This window comes from Crocuta crocuta, unplaced genomic scaffold (assembly GCF_008692635.1).
Source record: "Crocuta crocuta isolate KB4526 unplaced genomic scaffold, BGI_CrCroc_1.0 scaffold1180, whole genome shotgun sequence".
In the NCBI taxonomy this organism is placed as follows: domain Eukaryota; kingdom Metazoa; phylum Chordata; class Mammalia; order Carnivora; family Hyaenidae; genus Crocuta; species Crocuta crocuta.
In genome coordinates this window covers 41,231-54,386 of record NW_027530020.1, presented here as the reverse complement: position 1 = coordinate 54,386, position 13,156 = coordinate 41,231, and the positions used below count along the sequence as shown (strand labels likewise).

At 42.6% G+C, this 13,156-nt stretch overlaps 1 protein-coding gene across 1 annotated transcript in view; it reads right to left on the bottom strand.

The window, feature by feature from the left end:
• The window catches only part of STYK1 (serine/threonine/tyrosine kinase 1), a 37,988-nt gene extending 25,518 nt beyond the window's left edge, over positions 1–12,470 (bottom strand). The window contains exon 1 of the mRNA XM_077764715.1: positions 12,404–12,470. The gene's annotated coding sequence lies outside the window, so the exon portion shown is untranslated. The remainder of the gene's footprint in view (positions 1–12,403) is intronic.
• Positions 12,471–13,156: the final 686 nt, after the last annotated feature.

The following is a 13,156-nucleotide window of genomic DNA, read 5'->3' as shown; positions in this document are numbered from 1 at the left end:
TCCCTCCTTTCTTCACGTGTCTCCCGGGTTGGGAGCTAGTCACATAGCTGTACCGATCAGGCAAGGGTATATCACTCCAGATAACAAAACAAAACATCTATGGTCAAGATATTTATAATATTTGTAGATCTAACTATACGTAGTCCTGTGTGTGAAGAGGAAGTTAAAGTAATCATAAAGTAATGTGGGTTTTATGACTTCATACAGGAACTAGGTATGATTTGACGGTCTAAGTATTACACCTGCTAAGAGGTCTCCGAATTTGACAACCATGTTGAGGAAGGGAGACATAAACAAGATGGAGCAAAGAGTATCATGCTATAAACTAAGGTATAAAACGGATAGAATGCTACATAGATATATTATTACTTAGTTAATTAATTCACCTCTGTCTCTAACTTTCCCGACTCCTTCTAGCTGGTTCCATTGACCCCACCTACCTGCAGGCTAAATTTTTACCCAGTCTCGGGCAAAACTCCTGAACTAATCTTGATGGAGGCAATAAGGAGATCAATAGTCTCAGCTCCTTCTCCCTACTCTTCTTATCATGCTCCTCAGTTTGAGAAGGTCATTCATTTATCGTAAGGTTGTCCAGTTATTCATGCTTAGTGCCCAAGCACCCTCGAATCTGGAGTCCTATCCTGAATGTCTCACAGGTAGATAGGCCCTCACTGTCCTCTCTGCCTAGAGCAACCCTTTTTCATGACATAAGGACTACACACTACAGACTGGTTACTACAAGTGGAAAGGCACCCCCCTCCTGATGAATGCCCTGATGGTATTGTGCCTGAATAATGGCCATTACCTCATCCATACTCTACTTCGTGCCCAACCACAAGTCCCTCCACCTCTCGCCCCTACTGTTCTGCTCACCACACAATAAACCCAAGCTGCTTAATCTTGCCTACATTTGAGTCTATCACCAAACTGTCCACCTTTACCTAGAATTTACCTCCAAAACCTAGTTAGCTTATCTCACGTCACACACTCAGAGAAGTGGCCCAGTGGATATAAGCAGAACGGAGGTCACTCATCTACTAGAAAGAGTAGTGTAAGGCAGTAGCAGAGCCAGAGAAATGGGTGGTTCAGGAAATAAACAGAAAGTGAGGATAGCGAGAAAATTTACGTAGCTTTTCAAAGATGTGTGAGTAAGTTGAGAAGTTCAAGAAGGGCTTGTACAGTTTTTTTTTTTTTTTTTTTTTTTGAAAACTTACAGCTCCAGCAAGATGAGGAAGAGAACTAGTGACATCCCAACATGCAGTCATGTTGTTCATTCCAAAAACAAAACAAAATTTGAGGCAAGGGGCATGTTCTAGGCCTGAATACGTTACAAAGCCTAACACCCACACTAGCCTCCACAGTGACACCGAAAAATAGAGAGTGAGATTAATAGAGTACAGAAATAAAGTACACACTTGGGAATTTAATATAAAGAAGTCAGCATGAAACAAAAGAAGCAGATTGTCACACCTGGCTACACATTAGCACCTTGTAGGGCGCTTTCTAAAAGATACCCATGTGGGGTTAGGCCAACACCTTAGAAGAGATTATGATGTTTACATATCCCATAATTAGGATTTCACTTACCAGCACTGAAGAAAGGGACTACTTCCCAGGAGATACTAAATTACAGCAAGGTCAAGAACTATTGAGATTGGTGATCATTAAGTGGATTATGCATAATATGCATATTACGGTTATTCACCTAGCAATAATAATTTAGATCTTCATTCCTGTGCAAAAATAAATTTTAGCCGGACAAATGATTATATGTGTTAAGAAACAAAAACTAACATTGTAAGTTACATTGGGTTGGTGAGGAATTGGGAAGTTTAAAAGAGAAGATTCCTGTACAAATCCAAACCACAATAACATACCCACTCACACCCGTCAGGACGGCTAACATTAGCAACTCAAGAGAACAACAGATGCTGACAGCAATGCGGAGAAAGGGCAACCCTTCTGCACGTCTGGTGGGAATGCAAACTGTGCAGCCCTTCTGTAAAACAGTGTGGAGGTTCCTCAAAAAATTAAAATGGAACTACCCTATGACTCAGCAATTGCACCACTGGGTATTTATCCAAGGGATACCAGTGTGCTGTTTCAAAGGGACATGTGTACCCCAATGTTTATAGCAGCACTATCGACAATAGCCAAAGTATGGAAAGAGCCCAAGTGTGCATCGACAGATGAATGGATAAAGAAGATGTGGCATATATATATATATACACACACATATATGTATATGTATGTGTATATATATACACACAATAGAGTATTGGCAATCAAAAAGAATGAAATCTTGCCATTTGCAATGACATGGATGGAGCTAGGTGTATTATGCTAAGCGAAACACTTCAGAGAAAGACAGATACCATATGATTTCACTCATATGTAGAGTTTAAGAAACAAAACAGATGAACATGTGGGAGGAGGAAAGAGAGAGAGAGACCGTAAGAGACTCTTAAAGAGAGAGAACAAACTGAGGGTTAATGGAGCGAGGTGGGAGGGGGATGGGCTAGATGAGTGATGGCTTTAGGGAAGGCACTTGTTATAATGAGCACTGGGTGCTGTATATAAGTGATGAATCACTGAATTCTACTCCTGAAACCAATATTGCATGTATGTTAACTCACTAGACTTAAATAAAAATTTGAAAAATAAATAAATAAATATAATAAAATAAAGAGTGTGAATATTGCTAGAAACACCTGCCACTGTCCAAGCTTCTTGATTTGTCCTGGGAATAAAAATGTGGCAGTGACATGAACTCAGAGATGTTTGTTTGACCTTTTTTTGTTTGATCTTCTTTTGTTGTTGTTAAATGTTTATTTATTTGTTTTGAAAGAGAGCACAAGCAGGAGAGGGACAGAGAAAGACAGAGAGAGAATACCAGGCAGGCTTCACGCTTTGAGCCCAGAGGCCAATGTGGGGCTCGAACTCATGAACCAGGAGACCATGGCCTGAGCCGAAATCAAGAATCAGATGCTTAACTGACTGAGCCACGAGGTGCCCCTATTTGATCTTATTTTTAATTGAAAGATGAAGCAAGATCCCAGTAGAGACAGGACCGGAGAACAAATCTTAAGTTTATTGTCTAAAACCAGAGGAAACCCCTCAAAATTCGTGTCTAATATTTATTTAAACTGAACAACAAAACATGTATCCAGTACTTTTCACCATCCCTTGCTCCGATTCCCTCCTCTATATGTCTCTCCTAACATAGCTTTGGATCTTTTCCAGGGCCAGGAAAGGTTAAATATAGATATCATATCTTGGATCCATATTATCTCTGCTCCTTTCCTGCTAAACCTTGTTTCTTTCCATGAGTCAACCTGGAGCAGAGTTCTGACAATAAACCCAATGAGGCAATTTGCCTTGGACCCTGCCCTGCTCTGTTCTTCCGCAACTGTCACTTACAGCTTCCTTGATACTCGTGTTTGCTTCCCACTAGAGCCTGGCACATTTTATGGCATATACTTATAATGACAAACATGACTTCTGGGGCACAGAGAGGTAAAGTAACTTGCTCTGGATCACGCAGCTAGTAACAGGGATTTGGAATTCCCAGGCTGTGTGGCTTTGGAATCTATTTTCTTACAGTATATCATCTTCCTAGCAGATTCTTGAAAATCTTTTTCTTTTCTTTTTTTCTATTCTTTTTTTGTTTTTTGCAAAATTAGACTTATCTTCAATATTGCTTTCTTTTTGACTAAGATATGATTCACATACCAGAGAACTCACCATTAAAAAAAATTTTTTTTAATGCTTATTTATTTTTTGAGTGACAGAGAAAGAGAGAGTGTGAGCAGGGTGAGGGGCAGAGAGATAGGGAGTCTCAGAATCTGAAGCAGGCTCTAGGCTCCCAGATGTCAGCACAGAGCCCAACGCGGGGCTCGAATTCATGAACCATGAGAGCATGGCCTGAGCCGAAGTCAGATGCAAAATGGACTGAGCCACCCAGGCGTCCCGAGAACTCACCCTTTTTAAAGTGTATAATCAGTGGTTTTCATAGTCACAAAATTTTATAGCCATCACTGCCATCTAATTTTAGAATATTTTCATCACCCCCCCCAAGAAATCTGTACCAATAGTAGTCGCTCCCCAATGCCCACTCCCCCCAACCCCTGGCAATCACTAACCTACTTTCTTTCTCTATGGATTTGCCCAGTTTGAACACTTCATATGAATTGAATCATATAATCTGTAGTTTTGTGTCTAGTTTCTTTCACTTAGCATGCATTTAAGGTCACCCATTGTAATAATCAGGGTCCTCTAGAGAAACTGCAACAATAAGAGAGAAAGATGTAGATATATAGATATAGATACGTAGATAGGCAAATCTATAAAAGGAGATTTATTATAGGAATTAGCTCATGAGATTACGGAGGCCAAGAAGTCCCCCAACCTGCTGTCTGTAAGCTGGAAAGTCAGGAAAGCTGGTGATACGATTCAGTGTGAGGCTGAAGGGCTGAGAGCAGGGGACCACTGCACTGGTGTGAGTCCTAGAGCCCGAAGCCCGGAGAGCCAGCAGCTCTGATGGTAGAGGGCAGGGGAAGATGGGTGTCCCATCTCAAGAGAGAGAAAATTCACCCTTCCTCCACCTTTTTGCTCTCCTCAAGCCCTCAGCAGGTTGGACGACGCCCACCCATATTGGTGAGGGCAGATCTCCCTTACTCAGGCCACTGATTCAAATGCTCATCTTTTCCAGAAACATCCTCACAGAGACACCCAGAAATCAGGTTTCCCCGTCATCTGGGCCTTCCTCAGCCCTGTCAAACTGACACATAAAATTAACCGTCATATCTATCCTGTAGCATGAATCAGTACTTCATTCATTTTTGTGGCTGAATAATGGTCTTAGTTCTTACATTTAAATCTTTGGCCCATTTTGAGTTAATGTCTGCATAAGGTGGGAAGGAGGCATTCGATTACATTCTTCTGCATGTGACGATCCAGGGTGTCTGCACAGTGAATTATGATGGCCCTGTGTAGAAAGTCAAATGGCCATAAGTGTGAGTTTATTTCAAGACCTTCAATTCTGTTCTATTGGTCTACATGTCTAACTTTATGCCAATAGTACACAGTCTTAATTACTTAGCTTTAAAACTTAGTGAGTTCTTAGGGGTGCCTGGGTGGCTCAGTCGGTTAAGCATCTGAGTTGGGCTCAAGTCATGATCTTGTGGTTTGTGACTTGGAGCCCCGCGGCGGGCTCTGTGCTGACAGCTCAGAGCCTGGAGTTTGTTTCAGATTCTATGTCTCCCTCTCTCTCTGCCCCATCCCTGTTCATGCTCTGTCTCTCAAAAATAAATAAACGTTAAAGAATAAAAAATAAATAAAAACTTAGTGAGTTTTTAAATCATTAGACATAAGTCATCCATCTTGGTTCTCTTTTTTATTGTTTTGGATATGTTAAGACCCTTATGTTACGATGTGCATTTTAGAATCAGCTTGACCATTTCTGTAAACAAGGCCATCTGGAATTTGGGTAGAGATGACACTGACTGTACAGATCAATTGACGGGGTACTGCCATCTTAAGAAAATTCTAAGAATATTCTTAGAATATCTAAGAAGTTAGATCCTTTTTAAATTTCTTCAATGATACTTTGTAGTTTTCAGGGTGCAAGCCTCGTTGGTTGTTGATGATAACATTTACAGTTCCATGGCCTCTAAAGGTTAAACCAGAATTTGTGTATGACTTGGAGATGCCACCGAGTGCTGTATCTCTGAAAATGACTGTTCTAGAAGAGGTTGGACAGTACATGCTTCCTAGAGGCTGGCCAGACATGCTATCTACATCTAGTACCAGAGCAGACTGAAAGGTCACTTCTGATTCTTCTCATGTTTGGATCAAGGAACACACCATAGAGTACCACATTTTGTAGCTCTTAGCATCGGCACCCAGGTTATTTTCTTAGATGGGCCGGAGTTCATCTGATTTTTTACGCTGCCATGAATTTGGTGGGACTAGAGATGGTACCCAGAGTCACATCTCTAAATTCCTATCCATATAAATGCTTCTGCAACACTGAATTCCTATCCACATAAATGCAACACTGCTCCCTGGGCACCCAAAATATTACTGATTGAGGCTTAAGTGAAAGCCACAAAGGAGCAGTCCCCAATGGCAATATTAAATCCCATAACTCAGATGTAAAACTTACAAAGGACTTCCATCTGACACAGAGAGTTTTAGCCTTGGGTTCAATAAATGTCTTTTTGTTAGTGACTTATCTCACACACTATCTGAGTATCTATAAACCCACAACCTGTGACCTTGCCAATACTATCAAACTTTTATTGCCCATCTGTTTGTAGATAACATAAACTCATACCCTCATTTTTCAGTCAGCTTGGCCTCCATTTCCCGGTCAAGGCTAACTCAGTGATTTAAAAATAGTCCATTTCTATGGTTGAGAGTGCTGCTATAAACACTGGGCTACATGTCCCCAAACATGGAAAGAGCCTAAGTGTCCATCAACGGACGAATGGATCAAGAAGATACGGTTTATCTATACAATGGAATACTGCATGGCAATGAGAAAGAATGAAATCTGGCCATGTGTAGCAACGTGGATGGAACTTGAGGGTGTTATGCTGAGCGAAATAAGTCAGGCAGAGAAGGACAGATACCATATGTTTGCACGTATAGGAGGATTAGGAGGAACTTAACGGAGGACCATGGAGGAGAAGAAGGGGGAAAATAGTGGAGGAGAGGGAGGGAGGCAAACCATGAGAGACTCTTGAATGCCAAGAAGAAACTGAGGACTGATGGGGGTGGGAGAGGGGGAGGGGGGAGATGGGCATGGAGGAGGGCACTTTTGGGGATGAGCACTGGGTGTTATATGGAAACCAACTTGATAATAAACTATTTTTAAAAAATTTAAAAAAAGATTAATAAAACTATGAGCTGGTTCTCTGAAAAGATAAAATTGACAAACCATTAGCTATATTAAGTGAGAGAGACAGAGAGAGAGAGAGGATCCAAATAAAGAAAATTATTTAAAAAATAGTCAATTTCAACATTGATTGAAGAACCCAAGAAGGGCAGACTTGGAAAGACAAATATGGTGGGGCTGAAGAAGTGGTGCCTTACAGATAATTATAAAATCACATTTGGCTTGTTAATAGTTCTTTCTTCCCGATCCTACAGAACTGGTATACTCCTCAAAGTTATCTTCATTTTTTTAATATATGTTTTTAAGTTTACTTCTTTATTTTGGGAGAGAGGGAAAACACAACCAGGGGAGGGACAGAGAGAGAAATGGAGAAAGACTCCCAAGCATAGTCTCTCTCTGCACAGAGCCTGACCCGAGGCTCAGACTCATGAACCAAGAGATCATGACCTGAGCCAAAATCAAGAGTCAGATTCTTAACCAACTGAGCCATCCAGGTGCCCCATCTTCATTAAAAAAAAAAAAAAATTAGTGTTTATTTATTTTTGACAGAGAGATAGACTGTGAGTGGGGAAGGGGCAGAGAGAGAAGGAGACACAGAATCTGAATCAGGCTCCAGGCTCCAAGCTGTCAGCACAGAGCCCAATGCGGGGCTCGATCTCACGAACCACAAGATCATGACCCGAGGTGAAGTCGGACACTTAACCAAATAAACCACCCAGGTGCCCCATCTTCACTTGTATAATAGAAACCCAGTTCAGAGTAATCCATGGCTGTCTTAACAACTTCATTATGTGGAAACTAAGGTCTGAGTGAAAAGGGAGACTCGCCCAGGGTCAGAAGATAAATCAAGAGACCTAATTGGATGTGAAACCTCTTGAATCCATTATTAGCCTATCCTAAGAGTGGAATGTGGGTGAGGACAAGGGCAAGAAGTGGAAATCAAGGTCACTTGGTGATAGCAGAGATGCTTGGACTTCGAGAAGGGCTGCAGACACAAGTTCAACTCTCAATATCAAAAAGCCACTCTATCCCCATGCTGTAAATGACGTAACCACTGCTGTTTCTTCTGGGTCACTACAGCCACACGCGCTGCTAAACAAACAAACAAACAAACAAACAAAAATGGGGCGCCTGGGTGGCCCAGTCGGTTAAGCGTCCAACTTCCGCTCAGGTCATGATCTCACAGTTCATGGGTTCGAGTCCCGCGTCAGGCTCTGTACTGACAGCTAGCTCTGTGTCTCCCCCTCTCTCTGACCGTCCTCTGCTCACACTGTATCTCTCTCTCTCTGTCAGAAATAAATAAAGACATTTTTAAAAATTAAAAAAAAGAAACAATAAAAACAGCACCCCTGCCTTCCATTGGTTATTCTGCCCACTATGAAATGCAACATGTGCTCCACAAATGCTACAGAATCCTAAAGAGCCAGAACAGCCTTTTGAAATCAACAACAACAGAAAAAACCCTCACCCCCATAACTTACGGATGAGAAAACTCAAGCACAGATTGAAGCTAGGTAGCACTTCAGCTAAGACTACTATTATATATCTTGAATCTCCACCTCTCTCCCTACAGTTTTCCACCATTCGTAAGGCTGACTGGATGTTTGGTCCCCCTTTTTTTCAGTTGATTTTTGGATGGATGAGGATAAGGAAGAAGATGCTACTTTGTAGAATTCATAATGTGCATATCCTTTCATCGTTTCCTCTACCTGCCAGGTCTTTGGGCTTTCTATGTGTCCAGACGAGCCTCTGGAAATCTCTACCCCATACGTGTCCCAAGGTTGAAGACTAGAGACTTCATAATCCGGTTGTGTTTTCATTGTTGGCACCTCCGGGCTTTACGAATATTCTAGGAGGATACTCTGCTTCTTTCTTCTTCCTCTGCCAGAATGCATTTTGACCCATACTTAATGATCAGCCCCCAGGAACACTATAAGGAATCAGACATGGAGACCTATAAGGAAAGACCCACAGAGGTCAGAGGCAGGACAGCTTGAGACCAGACTGGCTGGATTTGTGGAATCTGATTATGAATCTGATGGAAAACAAGGTAATGGAGGTAAATATTTAGCATTCTCTTACCCCTCCTCTTCCTTCCTTGAATCGGAAGCAAACCTGTCACTTCTACTACTCAGATAAATAAGCTCTTTCCTGCTGCTTTAGCCTCTAACTGGCCAGAAGGAGCACTAAATTGAGGCCTGGACTGAGCCCTTAGGCAAGCCAGCCCCATCTGACTTAAGAAGAACTTTGGAGAAGCTGACCCAAAGGACACAAACTGGGGATGGCTTTGGTAGCTGAGTTCTGTCAGAAAAGAAGAGCTTCCTGGGCACCTGGGTGGCTCAGTCGGTTGAGCGTCCGACTTCAGCTCAGGTCATGATCCCATGGTTTGCGGGTTGAGCCCCGCAGCAGGCTCTGTGCTGACAGTTCAGAGCCTGGAGCCTGCTTCAGATTCTGTCTCCATCTGTCTCTGCCCCACCCCAATTGCACTCTGTCTTTCTCTCTCAAAAGTAAATAAACATTAAAAGATTTTAAGGAAAGAAAAGCTTTAAAAAAAGAAAAGCTTCAGATCAATGTCTCCAAACTCCAAATTATCGTCTGTGGCAGATGCTTTTCATCATTGAGTTGATAGCATACTATGAATATAAAATAAAAGGTGTCTCCTGGAGTTGTTCAACACAAAACTCTGCATTTAACCAACAATACAGTACATTGAGCTAAATCATTCAAAACTGATGAGACAAAAGCTAATAATTTGGAAGCTTTCTCTAGAAAGTGAAGTGGCTTAAAAAAACCAATGTGGTTTTTATGGCCACAATGTACAGTTTGAAACATACTTTCCTTTACTTTACTTTAAGCATCTGCTACAATTTTTTCTTAGTAGAATTCTAAAATTGCCTAGAATTACACACATGTAATGATTTGAATTAAGATCAGCATTCTAGAAATAGCACCATATTTCTATATATTTTGTTACCTGCCGACATTAAAAACCACTGTTGTATAAATATATACAGATGAGGCAGTTTACTATGCTGAGGCTATAACAGAAGGAAAATTAAAACAGGCTTCCTTTTCATTTATAATCTTTGCCAGCAATTTAGTTAATAAAAAAGTGCAGGTTTGAAACATAAAATCACTGTGTTCAAGTTGATTTGATCATGGCCATTACTGAGAATGGCTGGGTACCGCAAGAAAGATTGTAATTATAACTGAGGAAACCGATTGAGTTGTGGGTGGAGACAATTCTTAGAAGTTGGGCCACGACAGAGACTGATGAGGGCTCAAGGAGCCATGAGCATAGGGAGATCCTTCTGTTACCTTGAAAACTCACTCTTAGGTAGTGGCATTCGCAACATGAGATGGCTGAAATCCACACACCCAATTCAGGTGGCCTCGTAGGCAGAAGAAAAGTAGTGAAGGCCACCTGAGCTGAGGGGGTAAGAGCACCTTCAGGAAAGGAGGCTGAAGTCAAGGGATGGATGGAAACCCCTTTATCCCAGCCCCAGTTTCCCTTCTTGCCCAGAGGTGACCATCTCCCCAGCTAAATCCAAACCTATTCCCTCATTATTATCCTGCATCAGAAAACTCTGAGAAATTGTGAGAAATTCAAAAATAAAAGACTCATTTTGTTTTAAGCCTGGAAGAATTCCCGGAGGTTTCCCAATCTACCTCAACCCTTCATTTGTTAAGAGAGGAAATAACAATAATAATAAAAAATAATGAAGGACACTGAATTAAGTCCCTTGTTCTTGGCTCACAAAAAGAGTGCAAGATGGTCAGAGTGGCTAAAATGAACAAATCAGGAGACTATAGATGCTGGCGAGGAAGTGGAGAAACGGGCCCCCTCCTACACTGTTGGTGGGAATGTAAACTGGTGCAGCCCCTCTGGAAAACAGTGTGGAGATTCCTCAAAAAGTTAACAACAGAACCCCCCTAGGACCCAGCAATAGCACTGCTAGGAATTTACCCAAGGGACACAGGAGTGCTGATGCACAGGGGCACATGGACCCCAATGTTCACAGCAGCACTCTCAACAATAGCTAAAACATGGAAAGGGCCTAAGTGTCCATCAACGGACGAATGGATCAAGAAGATGTGGTTTATCTATACCATGGAATCCTACATGGCAATGAGAAGGAATGAAATCTGGCCAAGTGTAGCAACGTGGATGGAACTAGAGGGTGTGATGCTGAGCGAAATAAGTCAGGCAGAAGACAGATACCATATGTTTTCACTCATATGTGGAACAGGGGAAACTTAACAGAGGACCATGGGGGAGGAGGAGGGGGAAAATAGTTGTGGAGAGGGAGGGAGGCAAACCATGAGACTCATANTTGTGGGGATGAGCACTGGGTGTTATATGGAAACCAACTTGACAATAAACTATAAAAGAAAAAAAAAGAGTGTAAGAGCTTAAACCAGATTTCACAAGACAGGACCCTTTCTACTCTACGCTGCTGTCTGTACAAGTAGCTACTTTTTTTTGGGTATGCGTGGACTCATTCCCTTCCACTTTCATTTTTCCCAGTTAGAAAGTGTGTCTGAGAGATGATATGCTAATATAGAGCATTGAAGACCCAACCTGCTTACTCAGTGCTTAATTGGTTTGCTTATTATTATCTGTTTCTTCCCAACTGGATGGTAGTTTCCTTGAGGGCATGGCAATTTCTTTCCTTAGGTCCTTGGTTAGTACAACCCAGAAGTAGGCAGAGAGCAGGAGCCACATCTAAAGTCAGGGGTGCGGTGGGGAATTGAGACCGGGTAAACCTCGGCCGGGGGAAGGACAAGAATGAAGTGAGAGAGACACCTTCAGAGCAACAAGATTTTAAGGCCTTCGACTACTTTCTTCATTGCTGGATCCCTCCCACCTAAAGCAGCGTCTGGCACATCTCAAAATTCATATGGTTGTTCAATAAATAAGTAGCTAAATTCACCCATAAAAACATTGGATCTGAAAGAAATTATTTTTAAGTTTACTTATTTTTATTTTGAGAGAGAGAGAAAGAGAGAGAGAGAATCGCACGCAGGCTCTACACTGTCAGTGCAGAGCCTGAAGAGGGGCCTTGAACCCACAAACTGTGAGATCATAACCTGAGCCAAAACCAAGGGTTGGGGGCTTAACTGACTGAGCTACCCATGCATCCCCAGGAAGGGATTTTTATAGAAAAATGACCTATATAAATTAATTTGGTATAAAGAATTAAACTGTAATATTAAAAGTACAAACGATCGGGAGTCGTTTCTAACGGTGTTCGATAGGATGTATCACGCTACCTAGGTTTCCGCTCAATGGGAACACATTTTTAGTTCTATCACTAGGAAGGATGTGGGTTTCCTTGACAAGCAGGGAGAAGGGAAAGAGATGCAGAAAAAGAGAAGACAAATTCAGAAGAAAACAAAACTTCCGTCAACACGGAACAGCAGATCACACTGTGCAATCATAAAAACATAGAAGTCGAAATCCACAAGGTGTTCCTTCCGAAGACACACAGGCGCGCTCACCTGGCGACCGCCGTTCGTCCGTCTACACCTCCCACTCCGGGCTGCCTCGCGCCCTTTCTTCCCAGACNTCCTGTTGCCGCTCTGCTCTCCGACGGAACTGGCCCAGCGAGGGGCGCGGGTGACCCTTCTGGACACGACACGCTGTGCCAGCCTCGAGGGAACGCTTCCCGGTGCCTCCTTCCCCTGCGGGGCGTGGCCGCCGGCCAAGGACGGGGTTCGCGCGGGCTCCCCGCACCGGGGGGTCTGCGGGCACTGAGGTTTCCGGGGCTCCCCACACACCAGCCAGCAGGAAACCTCGGCTGAAACCGTAAAGGCTGCGCTTGCTGCCGTTCTGCTTACTGAGTTCCTCCTCCAGACCTGGCTGCTTGGTCAGGTACGAAGGGGCCGTCAGATCGGGGTAAAAAAATACAAAGTCTTGAAAAAGCGCAACAGCGCCACCTCATGTCCGACATTATAACAGCAGCCTTCGTTTGTGCTCAAAATAGTCCGGATTCGGTCAGAATTTTCGCTTGACGGGTCCTCTCCGGGGATCATCTCCACCTCAAGCCCTTGCTGGGGAATCTCTAGGGAATAAATGGAAACAAAAGTATCAGTAGTAGGTAATCAATGGTTAGCATATATTTGCTAAATACATTCTGGGCTCTCTTCTAGGGACGCAGCATAAACAAAAGTAGGTATATTACCTGCCCATGTGGCATTTATAATCACAGGAAACACCGAGGAAAATACACAGCTGAAATAATTCCAAAGTAG